The 16,544-nt window shown below is 37.4% G+C and overlaps 1 protein-coding gene and 1 long non-coding RNA gene across 8 annotated transcripts in view; one reads left to right on the top strand and one right to left on the bottom strand.

The window, feature by feature from the left end:
* The window catches only part of LOC130051998 (uncharacterized), an 89,453-nt gene that overhangs the window by 30,846 nt on the left and 42,063 nt on the right, over positions 1–16,544 (top strand). The window lies entirely within an intron of this gene.
* Positions 1–16,544, bottom strand: part of LOC125679013 (uncharacterized) — a 29,757-nt gene that overhangs the window by 10,473 nt on the left and 2,740 nt on the right. The window contains exons 2-6 of one of the 6 annotated variants that reach the window (XM_056155651.1): positions 12,549–12,633; positions 11,172–11,372; positions 10,765–10,809; positions 10,435–10,532; positions 735–829 (exon numbers count right to left, since the gene is read on the bottom strand). The gene's annotated coding sequence lies outside the window, so the exon portion shown is untranslated. Of the gene's footprint in view, positions 1–734; positions 830–1,062; positions 4,821–10,434; positions 10,533–10,764; positions 10,810–11,171; positions 11,373–12,548; positions 12,634–16,544 lie in introns of those variants that run through there. The other 5 variants (XM_048917878.2, XM_048917879.2, XM_048917877.2 and 2 more) reach the window with 5 other exon arrangements.

Genomic DNA, 16,544 nt, shown 5'->3' with positions numbered 1-16,544 from the left:
CCCCTGCCCCAGGGGCCATGAATTTCACAATTTTGGTAGAGGACTCAACGCTCATTATAATTATGCCCACAGTTTGGCTTCTTGATGTCCAGGAGTAAAGAAGAAGATATTTTAAAATTACACTCATTTTGATGGTTTTTGCCCCACCCCTCAGACCCCAGGGGGGTAGGGACCACGAATTTCACAATTTTTGTTCCCCTCCACCCACAGATGCTATATGCCAAAATTGGTTGAAATTGGTTCAGGGGTTTCAGAGAAGAAGCTGAAAATGTTCAAATGTTAACGCACGACGCACGTCGCACGACGAACGACGACGGACAAAAACAGATAGCAATAGGTCACCTGAATGAATTCAGGTGACCTAAAAATGATTTTGTTGAGACAGAATTCAATCTTGCGCACACAAAACCGATTTTGATGAAAAAAGTCCCACCTGGGCTGCCATTGAAATTTTATTCACAGATGAATGCCAACAGGGCTCTGACTGTGTCGTATATCGTGATATGAATTAATGTGCATTGGTATTAATTAATACATGCATAAAGATAATTTGCAGGCTAAAATACATCTTCGCAAGCCAAGTGTCAGATTCCACTCCGTTTTCAGTTCGGCGTTTTAGCAACACCCTGTTGGATTTTCAATATATCTATTATTAATTTCCATTCATCTGGCACCAAACAAGATGGATGTTGTCATGAAATTTATAAATACATGAACGATGTCCTTATACTTACTGAAAATCAGCCCAAGTTGTTGTTCAAATTCCTAGTTTCCTTTTCGCTAACCGGATATGAAAGTTTCTTGTCTGAATATAACCACTGGGTTTTTACTGTATGTAAAAATAGATAGAAAAATTTTCAATAGAAAGACTCATGAAGATACTAGATAAGAGTTCGAAATTCAATAGATAAAGATACTCAATAAATTACGAAACCTATCACGATCATTTAAAAGGGGAAAAAACAAATACAAATCATGGAGCTAAAGTGATTTCCTACACACGAAGAACACCGGAAAAACACTTATAAACAGATATATTAACAAATACACAGAACAACTTACAAGGGGTTAACAAATACAATGACTACAGTGCTGCGCAATAAAATCCCCGTCCGCTTGCCTAGAGTTCGCGGGTAAAAGGGAGAAAAACACGTGCAGGCTCAGAGGACTCCGAGTCCGACCAGAAATACCAAAAATCCACCCCCCCAAAATCACTACACTCCCCCGTTTTGAGGAGGAATGTCCCAATTCCGATAAATTAAACCTGCAACACTGTAGCTTACATTAGATACATACAACCTACAAATAAATGAATGAATTCCACCTATGATTTACAGTGTGATAAACTTTACTCTATAAAATCATAGCAATTTAGCAGTCCAAAAAGTTCACAACACAGAAAGTCACGGTCACACAACGCATCACAGAAAATCCAGTAACAGGAAAGTCACATCACAGAGTCACATACGGTCACAAACTTTCCACATAAAAACGTCACAGGACAGGCATCATCTTGGACATCGGACACGGCACATCACACCAGAGGACATCACATATTCCACGTCAGCAGATCCGGAAACACCACAAGGAAATAACCCTGCCCAAGAACGGCTGGGTTACGGCAGCCTAATCTACCCTTCCCCGCATTTCGGGGTACTGTGTACATGGAGGAGTTCACACCCCTGTCATAACTCATTAACTTTCTTTCGTACCCCCTTGCGATGACCAAACCTGGGTTGCCCCTGGTTCACCGTCAGTTGAACCTGGGATGCATAGCCATCACCCCACGACCAATGGAAACTCGCGAAGCCACGAGCAACAAACACATCCCCCTACTTGACCTACGGACAAGGTATCCCAACCTGGATTTAACGATGAAACTCCCAAATCACCCCTGGGGAAGAGTTACCTACATTCCCAGGACACCCCGCTAACTGCTGAGTCACTACTATGGAACTGTCGCCACCCCTACTGTTTCTCCTAGACATTGCCTGACTGATCATGTTACTAACATTGTTAGTCAACTGTGCCAACTGGGTCTCTAGCATTAGAAGCCGCCCTTCCAGTGCCTGTGACAGATTATCTGACCCAGTCCCTGAAGATACAACAGAACCCATTCTATCTAGCTGGTAATTTTGGTCCTTTTCAAGTCCCCCATGTGGCCCCGCATTCCATCCTTGGGTGCCCGTCACGCCCCGCGTAACATCACCCCCGGAATACCCCTGCCACCCCGCATCCCTTACTTGGGTACCCGCCAAGCTTTCCTGCCCGACTACCTTATCCCCCGGGATGCCCCCCGTCACCTATCCATCTCTTAATACATTGTTGTGACGTCAGTTCTTTGTCATGACAGTACTTTATTTTTCATACTGTACTGAACATAGTCCAGTATTATTAAGAGCAGGCCCATATTATGAGAAATACTGGACTGACAGTAAAAACCAGGAACAAAGACCACTCTTCGTTGTGCGAGAAAACATATTTATTATACATCAAATACAATATTCAAGGCGTGAAATATTCCAGTAAATTATACGAAATGAGTGTTTCATGTATAATCCGATTTTACCGTATATGAAATCGTTTAGGCATCACAGTTATAAATCCATGTCACAATCATTCATTTAAACACATGCACATTAAAATCACCAATTCACTGTTACATCCCCGGCAGTGATGTTTATTTCTTTTTCTGATCCATAGGAAACACTTTCATTGAGCTTCACTTTCTTCGGCTCCGGCGGGTAAACTGGACGGTGAATTAAATCACTTACACTCTGTAATTGTTCCTCGGAGGTGCGTTTGTAGTTGCGAATCACAGATGACCTGTAACCAGTTTTTTCCGCTCTAAGTTGCTCGTCAACACCCGCAGCATATAGGCGTGTAGCGGCAGTAGCCCGAAGAGAGATTTGTAATCCTGCCTCTTTAACATTTTGGCCACAATCTATTGCAGTTCATGTACCCCGACTGGGACGTTGTACCATACATTCCCCGTAGGAGCGATTTTTGATCTGAGATAAAATGCATTGCATTTTCCACTTCTGGGGCTACAAATGATTAAAAAAAATTGTATACAACAAAAATGAAACAAGCAAAATAAATAATGTGCAAAAAAATTGTTAATATATTTAGGAGAATCTGTAGAAATAATTAATAATCTTACCGCAAACTCATGTACTTTTCAATCATCTGAATCCATTTCTTCGAGGCACCCAGACTAAATTCAAAAAGAGGACTGTGGCTTCTGTTTTTATACCAGTTATAGGCCTACGTGTCAGTATCATATCTGGGTTCCCAGAAAGGAATGTGGGAAACCAATGTTTTGTTTTTTCTAAAAGATTCTTTCCGAACACCCTTTACGTAGCCTCATTCACCCAAAAAAGAAAACCAGTTTTGTTGAGTACAGTCTTCAGACAATAGAAGCATTCGAATCGCTTTCCACGAAGAACAAAACCCTGTTTTGAGGAGTATCGTATTATGACAATTGAAATGATGAGCTAACAGTCTTTTGTGAATAAAAGACAACAGTTGACCTTGTGTGCCATTAAAGTTTATGAATTCCTAATATATCAAATATTAATGAAGTGCACTGCCACGGCACATGATACGCCCGTAACATATTGTTAACGGTATAGATTGTACCCATTAAAACATTTTTTTTTTTATATCACCTTAATTAAATGTCATAGTGACCTTAAAGTAGGATGCAACACACCTTCTACCTAAGATGCATTAGTTGACCAATTTTGGTGATTCTAGGTCTAATAGTTTCCAAGTTATGAGCTGGACAAGTTTTTGCCATATATGGCCATATCTTCTTAATGAAAAGTCACAGTGACCTGGTTTTAATGTGCGACACACCTTCTACCCAAGATGTATCTACAGACAAAGTTTGATGATTCTAGGCCTTGTAGTATTTAAGTTACGGGTCGGACACGAAAAAGCTAACAGATGGACGGACAGACATGAACACCATACCATAATACGTCCCGTCTTAAGACGGGCGTATAAAAACAAATCAGAAACGAAAGGTGTAAATACATCTGTCTATACCAATGTATATTTGTACGTGGGTTTTTTGCCTTTAAATGCATTTGTTTTTAGATAGAACAATGTTTTAAGTAAGATACAAGACTCCGATGGTCTATTGTGTCAGATACGGGACTGATCACTCGCCGCTACGCGGATCGTACCAGTCCCGTATCTGACATGATAGACCATCTTCGTCTTGTATCCCTTACGGACTCACCTGACCAGAATACCAGGCCATCAGAATTACTGCCTAGCCACAAACCAGAATAATACAAGACAAGGCACAATAATTACATTTAACCATGTAAACTAATAAAATTAACTAAGAAATTCTAACATTTCAAAATGGCTCCCACCTGCGACCACGCGGCCCCCGCTATGATCCGCGGCGCAGGTGGGCAAAATATCCTACCGGCGACGCCAATAAAGTGATTTCCTACACACGAAGAACACCGGAAAAACACTTATAAACAGATATATTAACAAATACACAGAACAACTTACAAGGGGTTAACAAATACAATGACTACAGTGCTGCGCAATAAAATCCCCGTCCGCTTGCCTAGAGTTCGCGGGTAAGAGGGAGAAAAACACGTGCAGGCTCAGAGGACTCCGAGTCCGACCAGAAATACCGAAAATCCACCCACCCACCCACCCCAAAACAAAATCACTACAGACCTCAATTTCGCCACAGGTGCTTGTGGACAGGACTTCCGGTACCCCCCTTCTTGTATTTTTAAATGTCCACAAGCACCTGTGAATTTCGCAAGTTAAAAAGAAAAGAAATTAAAAATCGCGTTATTTCGTAAAACTTATATGTCATACGTAATTTTTCAAGAATAATGAGAAACTTTTGTAAAAATAAAAGTAATGAAAATTTAAAGGTTCTTGAAACTTTGATTGATTTATAATTATCAAACAATGGTACCCAATAAGCAGGGGCGGATCCAGGAATTGCAGTTACGGGGGGTGTCATTTTATGAGGCAGGGGGGCTGGGGTCGCCTTGAGGCGAAGCCCCCAGAATCTCCTGGATTTTACAGATTTTATAGGGCTTGAAATATGTCTCCTATTAAGTCATTTGTACTATTTTCTATCATTTTTTATAAGGTGAAATTAATAAAATGAAGCAAATTTTAAGGGTTTTTCGAAAAAATTAAGTTCTCCCAATAAAGTAATTCAAGAAATCAAAAGATTTTGTCATTCATTTCTCCGGGAATGGAAGAAATTATTGCTTCTTTTATCGTTTAGTGCATTTTTCGAAACAAGATACCACGATTGACCTTAAATTTGAAAATTTAAGGGGGGGGGGGGCTGTGCTCCCCCTTAAATCCGCCACTATATATATATATATATATATATATATATAATATAGGGTTATTGAACTTATATCGGTGAATATTGGCACGAGTTGGCTGTGAAAATGCACGAGCTTGCGAGTGCATTTTGACAGCCAACGAGTGCCAATATTCACCTATATAAGTTCAATAACCCTTTTATTATATAGGTAAAGTATTTGGTTGTTTAGTTATATCCATTTTCACTCAAACTACTCCAAAATAGACGAGAATTCATCAATATTGCCAGTGTGCAATAACAGCATGCATTTCTTAACTGTTCAATATTTAACCCGTCATTAATGCATGAAGCAAACTGATTTTGTATATGGGGACATCATAATTTATGTACAGTAAAACATAATGCTTAAGTAAATATCAAATACCGGCTCTGTCAAATTCGGAGGACCGTCGTCTGCCATTTTTGCTAGTTTATGTCGTTACGGTAACGTCAATATTGAACGCTCATACTCGGAATGTTTCGGGCGCATACAATTTACGCAATGTAAAGTTAGCGTTCAATAAATTCTCAGGATATTGAACGCTAACATTCTCTAGATTTTACGCAGATTTTATATTAGACTATTTATCAACTATATAATAAATATATATATTGTGCTCTCCCCTTAAATCCGCCACTATATATATATATATATATATATATATATATATATATATATATATACACACACACCTTTTGACAAAATCGAAGCAAACAACAATCACGTAGGGGAATCAGAATTATACATTTATTTATGAAGTAAAGTTAAAACCAGTCTGGTTCACGAATACGTCATTGTAAAGTAAGATTGAATATTATATATTCATGTTCTGTCCAGGTACTTTACTCATCTGAAGGATAAAGAAAAAGTTGAATAGGATTACAAGAATAAAAGCTTTCTTATGCAGTATAGTGGCGTAGCTACACAGTAGTACTGTATGCACGTGCTTACAAATATTTTCGTTAAATTTTTATTACATATTACGAAAAATGTCCTCAGCTTCGGGGGGGGGGGGGGGGGGGCTGCTTACAAATATTTCAAACCTACTTACGCCACTGCAGTAAGACCCAGTGTGTGAACTATAGGGCTTTAATATCTGTATTTTGCCTCTCCATTCAAATAGTTTATTGAAGTTTCCCATCTGTTGCATCATCCAAAATTATACTCATTACATTTGTATATCTAGAAATGTTGTATTCAGCAAACTTACTACTTACGAGACACTACATTAAATTCAAATTCAAAACCTTGCAATATGTATCCTTTCATAAAAACATTATTTGCACAAAAATTTATATTATCTTTTAGTAATTTATTTCCAATAAAAAACTTGCACATATATGATTCTAACAAATGCATTTGACATATAATGCTAACAAATGGATTTGACTTGATTTGAACTCTCTCTCTCTCTCTCTCTCTCTCTCTCTCTCTCTCTCTCATCCTGTCTGTCCATCCTTCCATCAGAACCATAGTTTTCTGGATTTTTGACCTTTCTAAGTACTATGCTTATAGATATTGAGCTGATTTCTTTCTGATGTATAAATGTACATTGATAAGATGCATGTTTTCATCCGAATTATTCGATAGACCTATTATCAGGGGAGTTATTGTCTATAGACTCAGAAAACAGCATATCATTCACTGTTTTCAGATCATCTATCTATTTGCTGTACTAGCAGATGTACTAGCAGACGTTAGGTGTGTAATCATTTATTGCTGAGTTATATATATCAATTGCAAATTTTCCTACAATTTGGAACATTTTAAACAGTTTGAATGGTTGATTGTTTTTTCGTGTCGACGTGAATTTTTTACTCATTTTGAGATGTCATCCGTATTTCAAACGGTTTGTGGTATTTAACACACACACACACACACACACACACACACATATATATTTTGTTTCAGTTTACTTCAGGAAATTCAGACAAGCAAGTGTTTATTTTGAATGTGGGTGTAATGAGTTACAAAATTAAACTCGTCGTTTTAGGTTTGTTCCAGTTGACTTGGTATATTGGATACCTAATTAGTGACTTCTACAACATCATTTTCCCAGATGAAAGGGGAAGATAACGAACATCGATCAATCTCATAACTCCCATAAGCAATACAAAATAGATAGTTGGGCAAACACGGACCCCTGGACACACCAGAGGTGGGATCAGGTGTCTAGGAGGAGTAAGCATCCCTGTTGACCCGTCACAACCGCCGTGAACCCTATATCCTGATCAGGTAAACGGAGTTATTCGTAGTCAAAATCAGTGTACCAAGAACGGCCTAACAATCAGTATGAAACAAATCAGACAGCATTTGACCCAATGATAGGTTGTATTGACGAACTAGATCGTTAGAACGACCATAGAATTTGCGAAATGCTGACTTGAATCGAGACAGTTGAAACCCCTGTACCATGAACTTGTTTGTTAGTAGCTTGCCTCGATTTAAAAACTGACTGACTAAATGAGATGATTATCAGTGTCATCTTTAGAGCTTTCGATGTAACACTTTTCATCCTCAAGTCTTACTGAACATGCGAAGGATGAGTATATGGAAGTCCATGTATATTTTTGTCATGTACGTCATGTTCCCAAAAGATGCTTCATCTTATGTGTCCAAATCATGGGTTCTGGGAAGACGGCAAGCTGACTTGTATTTCGGGCGGTGTAACATTAAATAGTGATCCCGCAGAAAAACGATCCTAGGGATCATTTCTTAACATTAAAAGTTGACCCCGATCAAAATTTAACGTTAAATTTTGATCAAAAACATTCGTTGAAAAGTGATCAACGTTAAATTTTGATCAGTAATGGGGTAAGTTTTTAACGGTTAATTAAATGTTACATACATATTAATATAAATGTTTAAAATGAATTGTCACAGAGAGAGAGAGAGAGAGAGAGAGAGAGAGAGAGAGAGAGAGAGAGAGAGAGACAAAAGGGCAAGGGGCGCGCATATCAAGGGCCAAAATTTGCCAATGGTCAAAACACTTTATTTTACTGTTATTCTGATGAATTGCGATCATTGTCACCAAGTTCAGCCTTCTTTAGATTGATTTCCATACGCTCTCTGAATTTTGGCGCAAAATATGAAAACAACAACAAAATCGTAGACTTTTGGAAACAATGAATACCTTTTAAATTAAACAAGAAATAACAAACAAACAATTCCGTATTTTATAATTCATTACATAAGATTACCCTGAAAAAATATGATGAATAAACATGTTAAAATTCCTCATTTTGGGAGGAAACAACTTATTTTTGCACCAAAAAAAATCACAGAATTCTGGAAACAAAGAATAACGTTTATGAAACAAGAAATGAAAAACAAACACTTCCATATTTTATAGTTCATGCCAGACTACACCGAAAAACGTTTATGACAAATGAATTATGTTCGAATTCCTCATGTTGGTGAAAACAACTGATATTAACACAAAAATCACAGATTTCTGGAAACGTTGGTTTCTTTGATATAATACCTTAAATAAGAAAAATAACGATGTTATGATTTACACAACATTGGTTGGAAATAACGAAAGTATCCCATGATGCAAGAGTAACACCTTCTTTAATGCAAATGATATGAAATTGAAACTGAATGCAACAGGAAACCCCTTTTCAAATTGTAGATATCATGATCCCAGGGTCAATCGGCATGAAACACTTAAGACAGCATTTGACGCAATGATAGGTTGTTTTGGCAAACTAGATCGTTATAACAACCATAGAATTTGCGAAATGCTGACTTTAAACGAGACTGTTGAAACTTAACGGTCTGGTTCAATTTTCAACATTGAAAATTGATCACACATTTGTTGAAAAATGGCCCCAGGGTAATTTTTCAACGGGGTCACTATTTAATATTACAACGGCATTGCGAGCGATGGGCTTTCTTTCGATTTTTCATGGAATGTGTGAAAGAGAGTTTGGCGAAGTGAATTGATTTGAAAAGATGGAGGAGACATTTAACGATTATAATCATTAGACTCATTTCTTTCATTCGAAATTGGTTCCCTGTCGCTCAATTCGCTTTGATTTGGTATGTTCGGAGGAAATTCCGGAATGAAATTTCTGCTAATATCAGATAAGTTGTTTGATATGACAGTTGCAGTGGCGTTTTTCGTACAACAAAATCCTAATGTGTTGTCTCGGATATATATTGATTTCTTCATATCACAGAGTTGATATTGATTGACAATAGAGTCTGAGGAAGACGAACTCTGGTTTCCGTTTTTCTCTTTGGGGAAGTTTTTATATTCTTCATTTTTGCTCGTAAAGTGATCTTCTTGAATTTTTGGGCTTTGAAAAACTTGCTTTTCTAATGTTTCGTCATTGCTAGTGCTGTGTAAAGTTTTTTCCAGGGTGTTTTCACTGTTTGTCTGATCTATGGACTGTGATCTGCCGTTTTGTGTATTGTTGGCACTATTTAAACGAACGGGCAATGGCATTTTTGTACCCCTGTGGGTAAAGACGTCGTCTTCATCAGATTCATCCCGAGATTGAGATGTTGTGACTCGGTTTCGAACATCTTTGTCATCTTCGTTGTTGGAGGGATTCGTAGTTACTATGTTGTAATCGCCAATCACGACGATATCCGCATTAATGTGCATTTCTGGAGTCCGATTATCTCCTACTACAGATACCTCGGATTTACGTTTGCTTAAACACGTGTTTTCTTTTACACTTTGACAGTTCCCCCTCTCCAATCGTAGCCTTCTGTGCTTCTCATAAATACTTACTACCATAGAAGAAATTCTCATTTTGTCATCTCTCCAGTACTCTAATGGATTTTGTACACAAGCAGGCATTGATAATTTCACATCTTTCTCGCCAAGAACCGGAATAAAACGTTTTTTATACAGAAATTCTTGAAATCCAGGTATCTGTGTGTAAGCAGAGAATTTTTCTGTCGATGAATTTGTGAATAGATACAGAACAACTGAACTTCTCTCTAAGAAATTTCCCTGAAAAAATCTGCTATCACCACAATGCGTGACAACAGCATTTCGAATCGAATTATCAGTCAGAACCTGACGTAGGTAATCAAGAAACGGACTAACCATCTCTTCCTCTGACAAAGATGGCACAATAACTAGGTCAGCAGCAAATTTAAGATCAAATGATGGTCTTTTCCCCTCTCTGTTTGGAGTACAACTGTCTGCAAATGGAATTAGTACGTTTGAAAATTGACCATTAGTTAAGTTGAACATGCCCTGATATACAGAAGGTAACTAAAGTACGATGTTTTATTTACTTTACTAACAAAAAGATATACTGCATGTAAATAGACAATCTCCACCCAGAGTTATCTTTCCTTACACTCACATATACGATAACTCTGGGTAGAGATTATGTGACAATTATCAACAATTAAAATACGATTTCCATACCTGACATAATAAACACGCACGTCTGATCACTTTTTAACACCAATTCTGTAAAATATCAATAGCAACAATGTGTTATAAACACACATGTGAAACAAATCTATCACCTTGATATCATCAACATTTTCTCGTTCCACAAAAACCCAAATTACATGTATCAATCGCCCATCATGGACCAATTGAAATGGATGTAACTATTATTATAAAAAGAAATTCAACCAGTTATCAATCTAAACCTTAAAGTCTTAATTTTCAGATCAAAAAGTTAAATTCAGGTCTAAGGTCACATTACCTTTTTCCACTTGAATTTCAATAAAATACACATTTTACAACATTTCTTGTTTATATACATATATATCATCGGTCGTGTTTTTATACATACATATCATCGGTCGTGTTTTTATACATACATATCATCAGTCGTAGACAATGCAATGTTGTAGCGTTTGGTGCGTCGTGGTATTTTACTCAGCGTAGATTAATGTTTTCGTATTCTGATAGGAAAGTAAGGAACATCCCAATTCCATGGGGTGTGAATTGTTTTAGGTGCTTTGTTTACAGATAATCTCCTTGTTAATTTTCATTGTGTTGTAGGCAAACCCCTTGTTTAACTGTATTTCAAAATGAAATCTTATGTAAAAATAATAGAATCTTCCCAAGTACACTTGCTGCAATTTGGGAATACATAACATTTCAGTTTTAAACTTCATCAAATCATACTTTTAACGCTGTATATATGATATCAACGATATTGTCAATATTGAAACGAGATAAGTGCGATATTAATACCATACTGGCTATTTTACTAAGACTGTAGTCCTCAAGGTTTGTATTGTCGATATCGTACTGATAGCGAATCATGATTGTTGAGGTTTCCTTGTCGATATCGCATCAATATCGAGTTTATTGTCATCTGAATCGCGTATTCCACTTTTCCATCTTGTGGATATCGATGATATCGTATCGATATCGAATCATGATCGTATTGACTATCATCATCATGCGTGCCACTTTTAGTTTGAGCTATCCCTTCTTATGTTATGAATAGAATATAACATTTGACACTATTCGAAGGGTGAGTAAAAGTGTCGTATAATGGAACACTTCTAGCTTGCGATCCCAATAATAGGATAAGACGGTCCGTATAAATATACTGCCTAACCCTAAACATAACCCTAAATCTAACATCATATCATTATCGTATATGCCCCTTGCAAACAGTCTAGTATTTAGTAAATTTTCAACTTTGTCAATTGACGATATGGAAACAATATCATTGATATCATTGCCGTACTTGGCAGCCAAATTGCAGCGTACGGACGAAAATTCAGCTACCAACAATTCTTCTAGATCCGCCGTACTTGGTCATTGGAAAACATTGTTGTATATAGTAGACAATAACTTTGTTAAATGTAATTATGTTTTATTATACTTTCATGTAAAATATATTGTCACCTAGTGGCCTAGGCTACGCCTCGGTTGACAATAACTTTCTCGGGGTGAACATTTTCAATGTTACCCTCAACTACATGCAATATTTATATAAGAGCATTATATCGACACAATATTACATGTATCACGATATTGTCGATATCGACATCATATTTGGTCTCGGACATTATGGGGTCTAGCATCTTTTTCATAGGCAGACTTTGGTAACATCCATGTTTTAAATGTTTTCTCCGAGCTTCCTCGGTATACATGTAACACTTGTAATAGGAATGCGATTGAATTCCTCAGAAATCAGAGGAATATTGGTCCAAAGGAAGGAAAACAACTCAACCTACCTGGGGAAATATAATTTTCTGTCACTTTAGATTAAACTCAGAGTGTTTCATTTTTCTGAAAATTCAGCCAATCCGAGGTTTTCCTCTGAAAAGAGGAAAAATTACACCCCTGCTTATAAGTTTAAGAACTTTTGAAGCATACCTGCTGATTTTGAAATGATCAAGTTTAAGTTTCGCTGCAATATTGCAATATTAACCGGATACATTCAATATTGAGACCTAAATAGTTGATATTTAAGTCACCTGGGTTTATTCAGATGACCTATTGCAATTGGTTGTCGTCCATCACCGTGCGACGTGTCAACAACTCAACATTTTAAACTTATTCTTGATATATACCATTCCAATTCTTTTCAAAGTTAAGACACGTCTTTAGAACAAGGGGGACATAAATTGTAAATTGCAGGACCCCTGCACCTCTGGGGCCCTAGGGGCAGGACAAAAACTGCCTAAAATCGACCAATTCAAAAATCTTCGTCTTTACAACCGCACATGTGTAAGAAAAACTAAATGCATCGTGATGTAGAGCAAGGAAGTCTCTACCAAAATTGTAAATTTCATGATCCCTAGGATAGGGGTTCTGACCCCCAGGCTAGGCCCAAACTTAGTATATATTGTGTATCTGGAAAACACTTGAATAACATCTTTGTTAGTGCTATTGATACTTAATTGAAACTAAACAGATATTTAGAAAGAGCAGGTGGTCTTTTACCAAAATTGCAAAATCAAAATTTTACCAACATTTGATGATCCCAGGGGTAAGGGCTTTGGTATCAGGGTGGGACCAAAATGGTAAGATATCAAATGTATAAAAAGTAGAAATATTTCACTTCTTCTTGAATTTTACCATTTCAATTCTCAAATTTGGTATGAAACATCTTTAGAGCAAGGGGGCATAAATTGTAAAGGACTAAGACCATGTTTAGCTATATTGGCCCTGTGGTGTGTTAAAAAATAAAGCAGAATGAATTGAAATAAAATTGCTATCATTTGATAATATAATCTTTATACCATCGCGACGTGCCAAGATTTCCCCGCCAAAACGTCAGCTTGTGGAATTCTATACAAGACAAAACCGGTATCGGTCTGGTTTTCTGCAGAAATCTCCACTTTTTTCAAATTTAGTCATATAATTCATATAAAACACGACCTTCGATCCAGAAACTGACTGTAGTTTATCAAAATCTATCAATACAAATAAATTTTGCACGAACGATTTTTTGGATCGAAAGGTGTGCTGTTGATGAATATCAACTTCGAATTAAATCGAGAGCAATCCGGAATTATTTATTTTTGTGAGAGTTGTGGGTATTTTATTAATTATGTTGCTTTGAAAAATTAAAACAATATACTTATGTGGAGTCTACATAATTTCCATGCAGAATACACCCCTATGTGGTGTTTTTATCACAAGTTTGTGCAGGAATTCTAAAAGCTATAGAATTTTGATGCGTAAACAAACGAATCTGCTGTCCGACAAATCGGACCTTCAATGCTATAGAAAGTTTTTATTTAGACGACACCAACAGAATTACTAAGATCAAAATGAAAAGAATTTATAGAACATGCATTGATATAACTAAAACTATTGCCGATATATCGAAAGTATAACGTTAACTAGGGCAAGTAAATGTATGAAGGATTTTTGAGCAATTGACGTTATAGGACTCCTCCTGCCTTAGGGGCAGGGTAAAAACTGCCAAAAATTAAACAATTTTAAAAACTTTTCTTCTCTTCAACTGCACATGTGCAAGAAAAACTAGATGCATAACGATGTATAGCAGGACGGCCTCTACCACAATTGTAAATTTCACGACCCCCAGTATAGGGGTTCTGACTCAAGGGTGGGGCCAAACTTAATATATAGTGTTTATGTGTAAAAGGTATTGCTTTACCAAAATTGTAAATTCCATGATGCTAGGGGTAAGATTTTGGTTTTCAGGGTGGAGTCAAAGTTTTAATAACGATTTGAAGAACTTATTCAAGTTTGCTGATACTATATAAAATCTAAATGCATACTTAAGAATTGCAGAAAAGGATGTATAAAAAATGGTGAAATTCACAACCCACGGTTTTGACTCTAAAATGGGTTCAAATTAGTCATATCGTTTAATGTTAATGCATCTATCATATTATCTAAAGCCTTTCATTAGTGTATGCACTTTTGACGGCATTGAAAGTTTAAGAACAGATCTTGTTTTATACTGTTGCTGAACATTAGACTTTAGCTTAGATATTTAAAACAGGATTTGTTTTCTAGATTTCAAAGCCCTTGGGAGGAGTGATACTTTTCATTAGTGCTCAGGTGACCGATAAGGCCTGTAGGCCTTCTCTCTCTCTCTCTCTCTCTCTCTCTCTCTCTCTCTCTCTCTCTCTCTCAATATGCTTTCAACATTTATACTTACTTCCTAAATACACAAAAACACTTTGTGTAAAAATTTTATAGAAAGTTATGGATCTCATAATTTTTTTTCTCTTATTCCAAACAAGAAATGAGCTAAACCATATTGTCAACATGTGTCTAATCGATATGTGGTTCCACATAGAGAATATAATCTTTTAAGAGCTTCACACCTGGACTTGATATGGGAACGGTGAAGAACTGTGATCAATTTCAAAACTTCTATAAAGAATAATAAATAAGAGAGTTGGGCAACCAGGGACAACTGGATATACCATAGTGGGGATCAGGTGCCTAGGGGGAGTAATTATCTCCTGTTGACCGGTCACAGCCGCCGTCAGCCTTATATCTTGATCAGTTAAACGGAGTTATCCGTAGTTAAAATCAGTGTGCCAATAACGGTCTAAAAATTGGTATGAAAGACGTCAGACATCATTTGATAAAAAGATCGGTTGTATTAGCAAACTAGATCATTATGATGACCATAGAATTTGCGAAATGCTGACGAGATTATTGAAACCCCTGTAACATCAACTTGTTTCGTAGTAGACTGACTAAATTTAAAACTTTATCTTATGCAGATCAAGCTCTTACATATCGAATCAGCTGAGAGATATAAACACCATATTGCACTGCGTGGTATGCTTCGCTACAACGAACTATATATCCGGTAGGAGTTGCGTAAATGATTAGCATATATTCCCGAGAGAAGAACGGGAACGACGTTTCTTTGAAGCATCCTTTTCGAGATCAACAATAATCAAATATATGTGTTGTTGTTGTTCGTCCTTCGGTATCGAAGAAGACCATGACTACAACTTTGGATTGATGAGCGTAGGATGTTAGTCACCGAAGGTGCTTTATGAGTCCTATGAGTTTTATGAGTCCTATCTGTGCCCTGAAGGCTCTGCCACATGTAGGACACATGTGGGTGCGTACTGAAGTGGGAGTGGAAGCAGCTCGGTCCATGCGTGCGGCAAGTTTTTACTGGGCCTCCGTGGTGGGTCTAGCTTCTGATAAATGAGTTCTAGCAGTGAGCTTGCTTCGCCAACATGGACGGTCCAGTGCAAGTGTCTCCTATTTGTTGACATAAATGTTGAGGTCTTTGAGAGATGCTTTGAGGGTGTCTTTGAACCGTTCTTCTGTGCCCAACTGTTCGCTTGCCCTGGCACAACTCGCTGTAGAACAATATTTCAAAATTTGTAGCTGATAGTCAGGTAGCCATGTCCAGCCCATCTGGCTTGCACTTTCTGTAGTAGGATGAAGACACTGAGCATTCCTGCACGCTCAGGGACCTCCATGTCAGGGATTTTATCCCGCCATTTGATGAGAAGGAGTCTTCGAAGACAGCTAAGATGGAAATGGTTAAGTTGTCTGGCGTGTCTGCTATAGACCATCCATGTCTCGCTTGTATATAGGAGGGTGGTAATTACCACTGCATGGTAGACTTTTAGCTTGGTGGTGAGGCTGAGTCCTCTTCGCTCTCATACGTTCTCGCGCAATCTCTCAAAGACAGAACTGGCTTTGGCAATCCTGTTGTTGACATTGACATTGTCTACTGCCTGCAAGTGTTGTCCTTTTTTTGGTGATATGAT

This window comes from Ostrea edulis, chromosome 2, assembly GCF_947568905.1.
Source record: "Ostrea edulis chromosome 2, xbOstEdul1.1, whole genome shotgun sequence".
Classification (NCBI taxonomy): domain Eukaryota; kingdom Metazoa; phylum Mollusca; class Bivalvia; order Ostreida; family Ostreidae; genus Ostrea; species Ostrea edulis.
The sequence above is the reverse complement of the archived record's forward strand: the minus strand, read 5'-3'. Positions and strand labels throughout refer to the sequence as shown.